Here is a 13,465-nt window from a genome sequence, read left to right on the forward strand (position 1 = left end):
AGAAAGGGCAAGACTTGGATCCTGTTTCATTGGGTTTTATTGTTTATCAAGATCAAAAGCAAAGTTATCCTCAGTAAAGCCCATGAAGACTTTCCACCATCCTTCTCCTGGAGAAAGGATCCAAACAGAAGGGACTGGGTCCTGCCTCTCCATGCTACCACACCCCTTGCAGGGAGCAGAGTGCAGAGCCTGTCCCCTGGACCTAGACGGTTGGCTCAACACATGTTGGACAGGGCATGGGTCATTCATCATTCTAATTAGCTCCAGTGCCTGTCTCCCCAGCAGGCACAGAGTCAGGACAAAATCCTCGTCTGCCATGTGAACTTCTGCAGAGGTGCCAATTGCTGAGTAGGGCCGAAGTCATGTAATTATTGTAACTATTTTTGTTTATGGGACATCCCTTCCCAGGAGATCCCAGGCACTTCATTGCCTGGAAGTTGTCACTTGAGAGCAGGACAGCATTGACCCATGTTGGGGCTGAAGGAAGTGATGAAGGGCCCTGACCACCCACAGTGCTGTGCTGGCTGCCTGGAAGCCATGGCATGCACAAGCTTCTGGAGAGCCACTGTGGGGTGTCACACTGCTATGCAGAGAGTGGAAGTCAGGCTCGGGTTCTTTTTTTTTTTTTTGTGGGAGGAGGTAAGATTAGCTAGACATGGAAGATTGGTTCTCAGTGGCTATCTTTGTGCTGCTATAACAAAATACCATAGACTCAGTGGCTTAAACAACACAAATGTATCTCTCACAACTATGGAGGCTGGGAAGTCCAAGATTAAGGTGCCAGACAATTCAGCATCTGTAGAGGGCCACTTCCTGGTTCATAGACAGCTGTCTTCTGGCTGCAGCCTCACATGGTGGAGGGGCAAGCTCTCTCTGCACCCTTCATCAGGACACTAATCCCATTCATGAGGGCTCCACCTTCATGTTGTCATCTAATCCTAATAACCTTCCGGAGACCCCACTTCCTAACACCATCACATTAGGGGATAGGGTTTCAACATGTGAATTTTTGGGGGAGATGTTCAGCTCGTAACAGAAGCTTAAGTTTTTTTTCTATAACAACATTTATTAAGGTATTCTATGTGGTATAATATGCCAGACATTGTACAAAGTGCTTGGTTGGATGATCTCACTCGTGACAGCCCTGGGATGTAGACATCATTATGGTCCCCTTTACAGTGAGGAGGAAATTGAGGGACAGAGAAGTTAAGCAACATAAGCTAGTACATGAAAAGCTGGGATTTAAATCCGGGCAGTCTTTCCTTGGAGCATGCTATTTCATTTTCTATATTAATTGTTTTAGTTATAAAATTAATATATTCATATTTTCACTAGTAAAATGACGCAAAGTTGATATGAAGAAAATATTAATAAGTTGCCTCACCCTTCTCCTTCCTATCTGACATAAAAGCTGGGTTTGTATCCTCCCATTATGCTGTATCTCCATGAACGTTTAGATAGACAAATACATGTATGCACAGATATACACTCCAACTCGGTTTTTTTTGTTTCTCTTTCCTAATAATGGAAACATTGCTTTCCTATAACTAGTTTCTTCCCCACATACCATTACATCACCGATACCCTTGTAGGTCAATAGCTATAGGTTTCTCTTAAAAATAATTATGATTTTGAAGGGGCGTGCCCAAGATGGCCAAGTAGGAACAGCTCCAGCCTCTAGCTCCCAGCGTGAGCGATACAGAAGACGGGTGATTTCTGCATTTTCAACTGAGGTACCGGGTTCATCTAACTGGGGCATGTCGGACAGTTGGTGCTGGTCTGCGGGTGCAGCCTGACCAGCGAGAGCTGAAGCAGGGCGAGGCATCACGTCACCTGGGAAGTGCAAGGGGGAAGGGAATTCCTTTTCCTAGCCAAAGGAAATTGAGACACACAACACCTGGAAAATCAGGTAACTCCCACCCTAATACTGTGCTTTACCAAGGGTCTTAGCAAATGGCACACTAGGAGATTATATCCTACACCTGGCCCGGAGGCTCCCATGCCCACGGAGCCTCCCTCATTGCTAGCACGGCAGTCTGAGATCTAACTGCAAGGCCGCAGTGAGGCTGGCAGAGGGGCGCCCACCATTTCTGAGGCTTAAGTAGGTAAACAAAGCCTCTGGGAAGCTCGAATTGGGTGGAGCCCACCACAGCTCAAGGAGGCCTGCCTGCCTTTGTAGAGTCCACCTCTGAGGACAGGGCATAGCTAAACAAAAAGCAGCAGAAACCTTGGCAGAGGTAAACGTCCCTGTCTGACAGCTTTGAAGAGAGCAGTGGATCTCCCAGCACGGAGGTTGAGATCTGAGAACAGACAGACTGCCTGCTCAAGTGGGTCCCTGACCCCTGAGTAGCCTAACTGGGAGACATCCCCCACTAGGTGCAGACTGACACCTCACACCTCACACAGCTGGGTACACCCTTGAGATGAAGCTTCCAGAGCAAGAATCAGACAGCAACACTTGCTGTTCAGCAATATTCTATCTTCTCTAGCCTCCGCTGCTGATACGCAGGCAAACAGGGTCTGGAGTGGACCTCAAGCAAACTCCAGCAGACCTGCAGCTGAGGGTCCTGACTGTTAGAAGGAAAACTATCAAACAGGAAGGACAGCTACACCAAAACCCCATCAGTACGTCACCATCATCATCAAAGACCAGAGGCAGATAAAACCACAAAGATGGGGAAAAAGCAGGGCAGAAAAGCTGGAAATTCAAAAAATCAGAGCACGTCTCCCCCTCCAAAGGAACGCAGCTCATCGCCAGCAACGGAACAAAGCTGGACGGAGAATGACTTTGACAAGTTGAGAGAAGAAGGCTTCAGACGATCAAACTTCTCAGAGCTAAAGGAGGAACTATGTAACCAGTGCAAAGAAACTAAAAACCTTGAAAAAAGATTTGACGAATGGCTAACTAAAATAACCAATGTAGAGAAGACTTTAAAAGAACTGATAGAGATGAAAACCATAACACGAGAACAACGTGACAAATGCACAAGCTTCAGTAACTGACTCGATCAACTGGAAGAAAAAGCATCAGCGATTGAAGATCGAATGAATGAAATGAAGCAAGAAGAGAAGTGTAGAGAAAAAAGAGTAAGAAGAAATGAACAAAGCCTCCAAGAAATATGGGATTACATGAAAAGACCAAATCTACGTCAAATTGGTGTGCCTGAAAGTGAGGGGGAAAATGGAACCAAGTTGGAAAACACTCTGCAGGATATCCAGGAGAACTTCCCCAACCTAGTAAGGCAGGCCAACATTCAAATTCAGGAAATACAGAGAACACCACAAAGATACTCCTCGAGAAGAGTAACTCCAAGACACATAATTGTCAGATTCACCAAAGTTGAAATGAAGGAAAAAATGTTAAGGGCAGCCAGAGAGAAAGGTCGGGTTACCCACAAAGGGAAGCCCATCAGACTAACAGCAGATCTCTCGGCAGAAACTCTACAAGCCAGAAGAGAGTGGGGGCCAATATTCAACATTCTCAAAGAAAAGAATTTTAAACCCAGAATTTCATATCCAGCCAAACTAAGTTTCATAAGTGAAGGAGAAATAAAATCCTTTATAGACAAACAAATGCTTAGAGATTTTGTCACCACCAGGCCTGCCCTACAAGAGATCCTGAAGGAAGCATTAAACATGGAAAGGAACAACAGGTATCAGCCATTGCAAAAACATGCCAAAATGTAAAGTCCATCGATGCTAGGAAGAAACTACATTCAACTAGTGAGCAAAATAACTAGCTAATATCATAATGACAGGATCAAGTTGACACATAACAATATTAACCTTAAATGTAAATGGACTAAATGGTCCAATTAAAAGACACAGACTGGCAAACTGGATAAAGAGTCAAGACCCATCAGTTTGCTGTATTCAGGAGACCCATCTCACATGCAGAGATACACATAGGCTCAAAATAAAGGGTTGGAGGAAGATTTACCAAGCAAATGAAAAACAAAAAAAAAAAAAGCAGGGGTTGCAATCCTAGTCTCTGATAAAACAGACTTTAGGCCATCCAAGATAAAAAGAGACAAGGCCATTACATAATGGTAAAGGGATCAATTCATCAGGAAGAGCTAACTATCCTAAATATATATGCACCCAATACAGGAGCACCCAGATTCATAAAGCATGTCCTTAGAGACTTACAAAGAGACTTAGACTCCCGTACAGTAATAATGGGAGACTTTAACACCTCACTGTCAACATTAGACAGATCAACGAGACAGAAAGTTAACAAGGATACCCAGGAATTGAACTCAACTCTGCACCAAGTGGACCTAATAGACATCTACAGAACTCTCCACTCCAAATCAACAGAATATACATTCTTCTCAGCACCATGTCACACTTATTCCAAAATTGACCACATAGTTGGAAGCAAAGCATTCCTCAGCAAATGTAAAAGAACAGAAATTATAACAAACTGTCTCCCTCAGACTACAGTGCAATCAAACTATAACTCAGTACTAAGAAACTCAATCAAAACTGCTCAACTACATGGAAACTGAATGACCTGCTCCTGAATGACTACTGGATACATAACAAATGAATGCAGAAATAAAGATGTTCTTTGAAACCAATGAGAACAAAGATACAACATACCAGAATCTCTGGGACACATTTAAAGCAGTGTGTAGAGGGAAATTTATAGCACTAAATGCCCACAAGAGAAAGCAGGGAAGATCTAAAATTGACACCCTAACATCATGATTAAAAGAACTAGAGAAGCAAGAGCAAACACATTCAAAAGCTAGCAGAAGGCAAGAAATAACTAAGATCAGGGCAGAACTGAAGGAGATAGAGACACAAAAAACCCTTCAAAAAATCAATGAATCCAGGAGCTGATTTTTTGAAAAGGTCAGCAAAATTAATTGACCACTAGCAAGACTAATAAAGAAGAAAAGAGAGAAAAATCAAATAGATGCAATAAAAAATGATAAAGGGGATATTACCACTGACCCCACAGAAATACAAACTACCATCACAGAATACTGTAAACACCTCTGCGCAAATAAACTAGAAAACCTAGAAGAAATAGATAATTTCCTGGACACTTACACTCTCCCAAGACTAAACCAGGAAGAAGTTGAATCCCTGAATAGACCAATAGCAAGGTTTGAAATTGAGGCAATAATTACTAGCCTACCAACCAAAACAAGTCCAGGACCAGACGGACTCACAGCCAAACTCTACCAGAGGTACAAGGAGGAGTTGGTACCATTCCTTCTGAAACTATTCCAATCAATAGAAAAAGAGGGAATCCTCCCTAATTCATTTTACGAGGCCAACATCATCCTGATACCAAAGCCTGGCAGAGGTACAACAAAAAAGAGAATTTTAGACCAATATCCCTGATGAACATTGATGCAAAAATCCTCAATAAAATACTGGCAAACCAAATCCAGCAGCATATCAAAAAGCTTATCCACCATGATCAAGTGGGCTTCATCCCTGGGATGCAAGGCTGGTTCAACATACACAAAACAATAAACGTAATCCAGCATATAAACAGAACCAAAGACAAAAACCACATGATTATCTCAATAGATGCAGAAAAGGCCTTTGACAAAATTCAACAGCCCTTCATGCTAAAAACTCTCAATAAATTCGGTATTGAGGGAATGTATCTCAAAATAATAAGAGCTATTTATGACAAACCCACAGCCAATATCATACTGAATGGGCAAAAACTGGAAGCATTCCCTTTGAAAACTGGCACAAGACAGGGATGCCCTCTCTCCCCACTCCTATTCAACATAATGTTGGAGGTTCTGGCTAGGGGAATCAGGCAAGAGAAAGAAATCAAGGGTATTCAGTTAGGAAAAGAAGAAGTCAAATTGTCCCTGTTTGCAGATGACATGATTGTATATTTAGAAAACCCCGTTGTCTCAACCCCAAATCTCCTTAAGCTGATAAGCAACTTCAGCAAAGTCTCAGGATACAAAATCAATGTGCAAAAAATCACAGCATTCTTATACACCAATAACAGACAAACAGCCAAATCATGAATGAACTCCCATTCACAACAGCTTCAAAGAGAATAAAATACTTACGAATACAACTTACAAGGGATGTAAAGGACCTCTTCAAGGAGAACTACAAACCACTGCTTAGTGAAACAGAAGAGTACACAAACAAATGGAAGAACATACCATGCTCATGGATAGGAAGAATCAATATCGTGAAAATGGCCATACTGCCCAAGGTAATTTATAGATTCAATGCTGTCCCCATTAAGCTACCAATGACTTTTTTCACAGAATTGGAAAAAACTGCTTTGAAATTCATATGGGACCAAAAAAGACCCTGCATTGCGAAGACAATCCTAAGCCAAAAGAACAAAGCTGGAGGCATCACGCTACCTGACTTCAAACTATACTACAAGGCTACAGTAACCAAAACAGCATGGTACTGGTACCAAAACAGAGATATAGACCAATGGAACAGAACAGAGCCCTCAGAAATAATACCACACATCTACAGCCATCTGATCTTTGACAAACCTGACAAACAAGAAATGGGGAAAGGATTCCCTATTTAATAAATGGTGCTGGGAAAATTGGCTAGCCATAAGTAGAAAGCTGAAACTGGATCCTTTCCTTACTCCTTATACGAAAATTAATTCAAGATGGATTAGAGACTTAAATATTAGACCTAAAACCATAAAAACCCTAGAAGAAAACCTAGGTAATACCATTCAGGACATAGGCATGGGCAAGGACTTCATGTCTAAAACACCAAAAGCAATGGCAACAAAAGCCAAAATTGACAAATGGGATCTAATTAAACTAAAGAGCTTCTGCACAGCAAAAGAAATTACCATCAGAGTGAACAGGCAACCTACAGAATGGGAGAAAATTTTTGCAATCTACTCATCTGACAAAGGGCTAATATCCAGAACCTACAAAGAACTCAATCAAATTTACAAGAAAAAAACAAACAACCCCATCAAAAAGTGGGCAAAGGATATGAACCGACACTTCTCAAAAGAAGACATTTATGCAGCCAACAGACACATGAAAAAATGCTCATCATCACCGGCCATCAGAGAAATGCAAATCAGAGCTACAATGAGATGCCATCTCACACCAGTTAGAATGGCAGTCATTAAAAAATCAGGAAACAACAGGTGCTGGGGAGGATGTGGAGAAATAGGAACACTTTTACACTGTTGGTGGGACTGTAAACTAGTTCAACCATTATGGAAAACAGTATGGTGATTCCTCAAGGATCTAGAACTAGAAATACCATATGACCCAGCCATCCCATTAGTGGGTATATACCCAAAGGATTATAAATCATGCTGTTATAAAGACACATGCACACGTATGTTTGTTGCGGCACTATTCACAATAGCAAAGACTTGGAATCAACCCAAATGTCCATCAGTGACAGACTGGATTAAGAAAATGTGGCACATATACACCATGGAGTACTATGCAGCCGTAAAGAAGGATGAGTTCATGTGCTTTGTAGGGACATGGATGCAGCTGGAAACCATCATTCACAGCAAACTATCCCAAGAACAGAAAACCAAATACTGCATGTTCTCACTCATAGGTGGGAATTGAACAATGAGATCACTTGGATACAGGAAGGGGAACATCACACACTGGGTCCTATTGTGGGGAGGGGGTAGGGGGGACGGGATAGCATTAGGAGATATACCTAATGTAAATGGCAAGTTGATGGGTGCAGCACACCAACATGGCACATGGATACATATGTAACAAACCTGCATGTTTTGCACATGTACCCTAGAACTCAAAGTTTAATTAAAAAAAATAATAATTACATAAGCTTTCATAATATTCCATAGTACACAGAATTTATTTAGTCATTTTCATATTGATGGACCTTATGCATGCTTTCAGTTCTGTTTGTCCCCAACCCTGCAATAAACACCTTTGTGAGGTTATATCCCAGGAGTGAGATTGTCAGGCAAAAGGGTATATGAATTTGTACTTTTCTAAAAATTGCCAGATTACTTTCTTGAAAAGGTCAAAGCAGATGTATTCCCACTGGTAGTATAAGAGGGTGTCTGTTTCCCCACACCAGTGTCACCATGACTAGATGTTCCAGGGTAGCCCATGGGCTGGCTGTCGCCGAGGCGATCTTCTGTCCTCAGCCCCAGGCGCAGCCCCAGGTAGATGCAGAATTGAGCAGTCAGGAACTTCTTCTCAGAGACCCGCTTTCTCAATCTCAGCAGCACATTTCAATCCACTGGGGGACGTTTAAAACCCAAGGATCCAGATGTGGGACCGCACCCCCAGAGTCCCACTTGATTGGTCAAGGGGGCACAGACAGTGGTGTATTCAAAAGCCCTCAGAGGATTCTGATGGCCTGCCAAGGTGGAGACTTCTACTACAGACTTTGCAGACACCAAGATCCTAACTTCCCTTTCCCCTCTCTTCCCTTCCCCCTCATTTCTTCCCCACTCCTTGGGCCCTCTCCTTGCCGGTCAGGGGAGACTCCACTGAGATAGCATCCTCTACCTTTACTGTCCTGGGCCTGCAGAAACACATTGGTTGTAAGGGCTAGCTTTTAATTTCCATGTCTGAATCTCATCATTGAATTGGAAACTCAGGAGGTGAGGTTAGGGCCTCAGCGTTTTATAAATGCTGCCAAGACAGCCCAGCGTGCAGGCAGGGTGAACCATTGCCCTGTTTCTTTCCAGAGCCGGAAACACTTCTGACGTCTCAAGGTCCATCTGTCCTGGCTGGTTAAAACCCTTTTTCTACCTGTTGGAGTGGCCGGGAGATTTTGAGGAGCCGGTGACCTAGTGTCTGTGCATCCCACATGGGCCTGTGCTCATGAGAGGAGAGGGCTGGCCAAGGCAGACATGACCACCAGAGCCGCTGAGCTGTGATGGGCAGCTTAAATGTGTTGATGAACATGAAGCCTGCTTAGCAGAGGGGCTCCAACTTTGCTGCACGTTAGAATCACCTGCGGGAAATTTAAAAAATCCTGATGCCCAGAATTCATCCCAAACCAATTAAGTCATAATCTCTGGGGATGAAACTCAGCATCGGTATTTTACAAAACTCCCCAAGTGACTCCATGTGCAGCTAAGTTGGAAAAATCAGTGCTCTAGAGAGCATTTTGCAATGTTAGTTATCATGGTTAGGGCACTGAGTTTCGTCAGCCTGGCTGTGCTGATGGGCACCTACTGCTTTCCTATTAGCGTTGCTGCCTTTACCTGCCTGGTTGCCTCTTTCAAGCCTCCCTACCCCGTTCTTGAGCTAAGAATAGAGTTTCCAAAGCAATTTGTTTCCTAAAAGATAGAAGTTCATCTTTTTTCATGAGGCAAAAATATTCCTAGTATTTTTATACATGCGAACATTTCCTGGTTCTGCAGGATTCTGTTGACTCTGTTAGTCCCATCAGCCACTGCCAGCTCATTCAGCACGCAGCAGGTATTTAGGCAGAACAAGGTGAGCACCTGCATATTCTCCCTGCAGCACACCTGAGTCACTGCTGCCCTGCAGGCCTCCCACCTCAGCCCGCAACATGTTCCAACTCAAAGTGAACAACGGTGTACCAATCCTGCCATGAATGAGGCCAGAGTTTCAGTGGATTGGATCCTGCAGTACACCTCTCAGAGGTACGCCTTCAGTGGACTGAGAACACGAACTGCTGTTCAGGAGGTAGGGGCATGGGTCACACCAGTGCACACTGCAGGTATTAAGGTGCAGGGTGGCAGGTGGAAGGATGGTGTGTGTCCTGCCTGGTGTGAGCAGGCTGCATCACCTACAGAGCAGGACCTCCATGAGTCTCTGGTCATCAAAGAGGAATGGAGACACAGCCCCTTCTCTCCTGGAAGCAGCGGCATGGGAACGATGAGAAGGCTCTCTCCGGGACACTGTGGCCCTGCAGGGTCCTAATAGCTCTGAAAGCCAGCAGGGGCTTTCTGTGAAAGCTAAAGTCAGCAGCAGATAATATGATGCAGGATTATGCCATTCGAATCCCCTAGGGAGCTTTTAAAACCCAGGGATCCAGAGGCAGGGCACCATCCCCCGAGTCTCATTTAACATTTTATTTTGAAAAATGTCAAATATAAGGGGATGTTGGAAGAGCAGTATAATGAACACCTACGTAGCCTTCACCAAGATTCGCCGCTTGTTCAGTTTGCCGCATTTGCTTTCTCAGCTCTTCCCCATCCCCCGTGTATGTACAGCACATACTTTTTTTTGCTGGACCATTTGATTGTATGCATCATGGATCTGTATCCCCAAATACACCCTCCAAGGTAACCATAATACCATTGTCACACCAAAGAACATGGTTACAATATTGTCACCTAACCATAGTCACATTTCCCCTAGTTTCCCTATAATGTTCTTTATAGTTGTTGTTGTTTTCTAAATCCAGGGTCCAATAGAAAATCACACATTGTGCCAGGCACAGTGGCTCATGCCTGTAATCCCAGCACTTTGGGAGACTGAGGGAGACTGAGGCGGGTGGATCACCTGAGGTCAGGAGTTCAAGACCAGCCTGACCAATGTGATGAAACCCTGTCTTTACTAAAAACACAAAAATTAGCCGGGCGTGGTGGCGGACTACAGTAGCCAGTATTCTCAGCTACTTGGGAGGCCAAGACAGGAGAATTGCTTGAACCTGGGAGGTGAAGGTGGGAAGGTGGCAGTGAGCTGAGATTGCACTGCTGCACTCCAGCCTGGGCAAGAGCGAGACTCCCTCTAAAAAAAAAAAAAAATCACACATTGCATCTAGTTGTTGTGTTTTCCATAGTTCCCTTTAATCTAGAACCGTTTCTCCACCTTCTTCTTGGCACTGACCTCTTCTGAAGAGTGCCAAATGCAGATAGTTTTTAAAAGTTCCCCATGTATTTCTAATGAGCAGTAGGATTAGGAAGCACTGCAGTCAAAGGCTGCATGGTTTGTTTTCCCCATATAAATATCTGGGAAAACGAACAGGAAGCAGGGCGCTGGCCTGGGGCCCCCTTCATTCTTGGGAAGAGCCACATGTGCCTTCCATGCCCAGCCCTGGCCCCTTTCCATGGTGGTGTTTAGTTTTAGTTATGCAGAGTCACGAGCCACTCTGATCAATACCTTTTCTGGCGCAGCACCTTGGCCTCTTCTTTTCCCCTCCCTCCTGGGATCCCCTGCTCCCATTCTGTGATTTTTGTGCTGGATGTTCGAGGTATTGAGCCTGTGATAGGAATCGCTTGAGCAACCTCACAGAGGAGGGAGAAAGGAGGGGACGTGGTGGTGTCTGCTCTCTCTGTAGCAGCAGCAGTGAGGGGTTGTTGTGAATGTTCTGCAGAGAGGGCTGTCTCTCCCAGGCTGCCACAGTACCTGCTCCAGCCACACTGAAGTCAGCACCATTCACTTGCCCTTCATCTTCCTTCTTCCTCCACTTTTTTTTTTTTTTAAGCTGAACCTACCCATTCTTTAAGACTCAGCTCACATCATCACTTCGGGGAAGCCTTTTGCGTCCTTCCTCAGTTGGAGTCTGTGTGCTTCTGACTACCCTAGCACTTACTAGGCAGCGCTGCATTTTTCTTTCTGCAGCTAGACCAGGAGCTGCCAGAGGACAGGGACTGAGTCTGTTATGAGTCCGACACCAGTGCCCGCACATCGTAGGTGTCTGGTAAATGTTCAGTGAATGAAAGCAAAAGAGGTGTGTTCCGTTCTGAGAATTCTACAGTCACAGCTCTCCAGGTTACAATAATAGAATATTAGGGTTAGTGTGGGAACAAAGGTGACTTCATCTTGGATGCTGATCTGCCATGTTCACTTCTGATTAGCCCTAGTCCCAGGAGTGGCTCTTGATTCCCACTTTACTTACTGTCCCCACAGTAAGAACATGTCAACCTCGATGTCATCAGACAAATTACAGGCAATGATGCACATAGCATCCTTGCCTGTTCTGGAGGGTCGCCTTTGATTGTCTTGCTAGAGCACATGTACCCTCTCCCTGTGGTCTATAAACCCTGGGTCTGAGGAGTAACAGTGCAGAGATCCACCTGTCTTGCAGCTATCCAAGACCACACTTTTATCTGTACGTTCCCTCAATCAATGACCCAATACCAAAAAACTGGATTTGTTTCCCCCCTTCTTTGGTGTCTCAGCTCCTTCAGCATTTGGGGGCTTTGCATGTATGTGTCTTTAATGGAAAAGCTAGAAAGGACCTTAGTGAATCCTGGCCTGGCTCTTTCCTTGAAAGTAAACAGAAGTGCAGAGAGATAGACCCCATTCAGTGCCACAAAGTGGTAGAGTTAGGACTAAGCCTGTCTCCTATTTCCTTGAAACCAGGGTTTTTCCCCTATGATACCATTCACCTTTATTTCATTGAACTGTTTACTGATTTCATATGTCCAAATCCTATTGACTTTTCATTATTCACATGTGGATAATTTTTCATATTATTATGTACTTTAAAAATCCAGTCTCTAGTTGGCTGCCTTTCCTTTCCTTTTTTTTTTTTTTTTTTTTTTTGAGACAGAGTCTTGCTGTGTCACCCAGTCTGGAGTGCAGTGGCGTGATCTTTGCTCAGTGCAACCTCTATCTCACAAGTTCAAGCAATCCTCCCACCTCAGCCTCCCGAGTAGCTGGGACCACAGGTGTGTGCCACCACACCCAGCTAATTTTTGTATTTTTAGTAAAGATGAGGTTTCCCCATGTTGTCCAGGCTGGTCTCTAACTCCTGACCTCAAGTAATCCGCCTGCCTCAGCCTCCCAAAGTGCTGGGATTACAGGTGTCAGCTACTGGCTGCCTTTCCTTTCTGACCACAGGAAAGAAAAGTTCATTTTAGTCTAAGTTTAAGCACAATGTAGTCAGGAGAGCAAATCTACCGGATGAAAAACAACAAGCCCAAAACACACTTCAACCATCCCCAACTTCAAATAAGGAATTCTGTGCTGCTCGGAAACATCATGGAGAGACTCTCACATTGGTGTGGATGATTGAGAGTTAACCACAAAGTTCACAGAAGCAGCTTTTCTTCTCTCTCTACCCCATTGTGGGCTTGGCCAATGAGCAACGTGAGTCTTGGGACGGCCCGAGAATATTGCTATTCAAGTGGTCCAATACTTAAATAGTATAGTGAACCAGCAGCTTTGGCATCACCTGGGAGCTTGTTATAAACACATACTTTCATGCCCCACCCGGACCTGTGGGATCATAATCTGCATTTTAACAAGATCCTTGTATCCACATTATTTTGAGCAGCATGGCCGAGAACGCCGGCTGTCAAGTTCAGAGCTGGCAGGCTGTACCTGCTCTTCAGCAGTAAGTTCTGAATGCAACAAGTGCTGGATGCTTACTGGGCATCCACCTTGTGTGGCCTTTTTGGACGGCACCAAATAAATGAACATCCTGCTTTCATTGTTACCTCGTCCTTATTGACATACCTTTCCCACCTCATCAGTTTCACTTCTCTGGGTGAATCCCTGGTGCTACTGAGACCCTCTCTGTCCACTAGAATTCCCACCATCTCACT

General features: G+C 44.3%; 1 protein-coding gene across 5 annotated transcripts in view; it reads left to right on the forward strand.

Moving 5' to 3' along the window:
- Positions 1-13,465, forward strand: part of CNIH3 (cornichon family AMPA receptor auxiliary protein 3) — a 333,831-nt gene that overhangs the window by 287,604 nt on the left and 32,762 nt on the right. The gene's annotated exons all lie outside the window — the stretch shown is intronic.

The sequence above is a fragment of the Macaca mulatta genome, chromosome 1 (genome assembly GCF_049350105.2).
Source record: "Macaca mulatta isolate MMU2019108-1 chromosome 1, T2T-MMU8v2.0, whole genome shotgun sequence".
Classification (NCBI taxonomy): Eukaryota; Metazoa; Chordata; class Mammalia; order Primates; family Cercopithecidae; genus Macaca; species Macaca mulatta.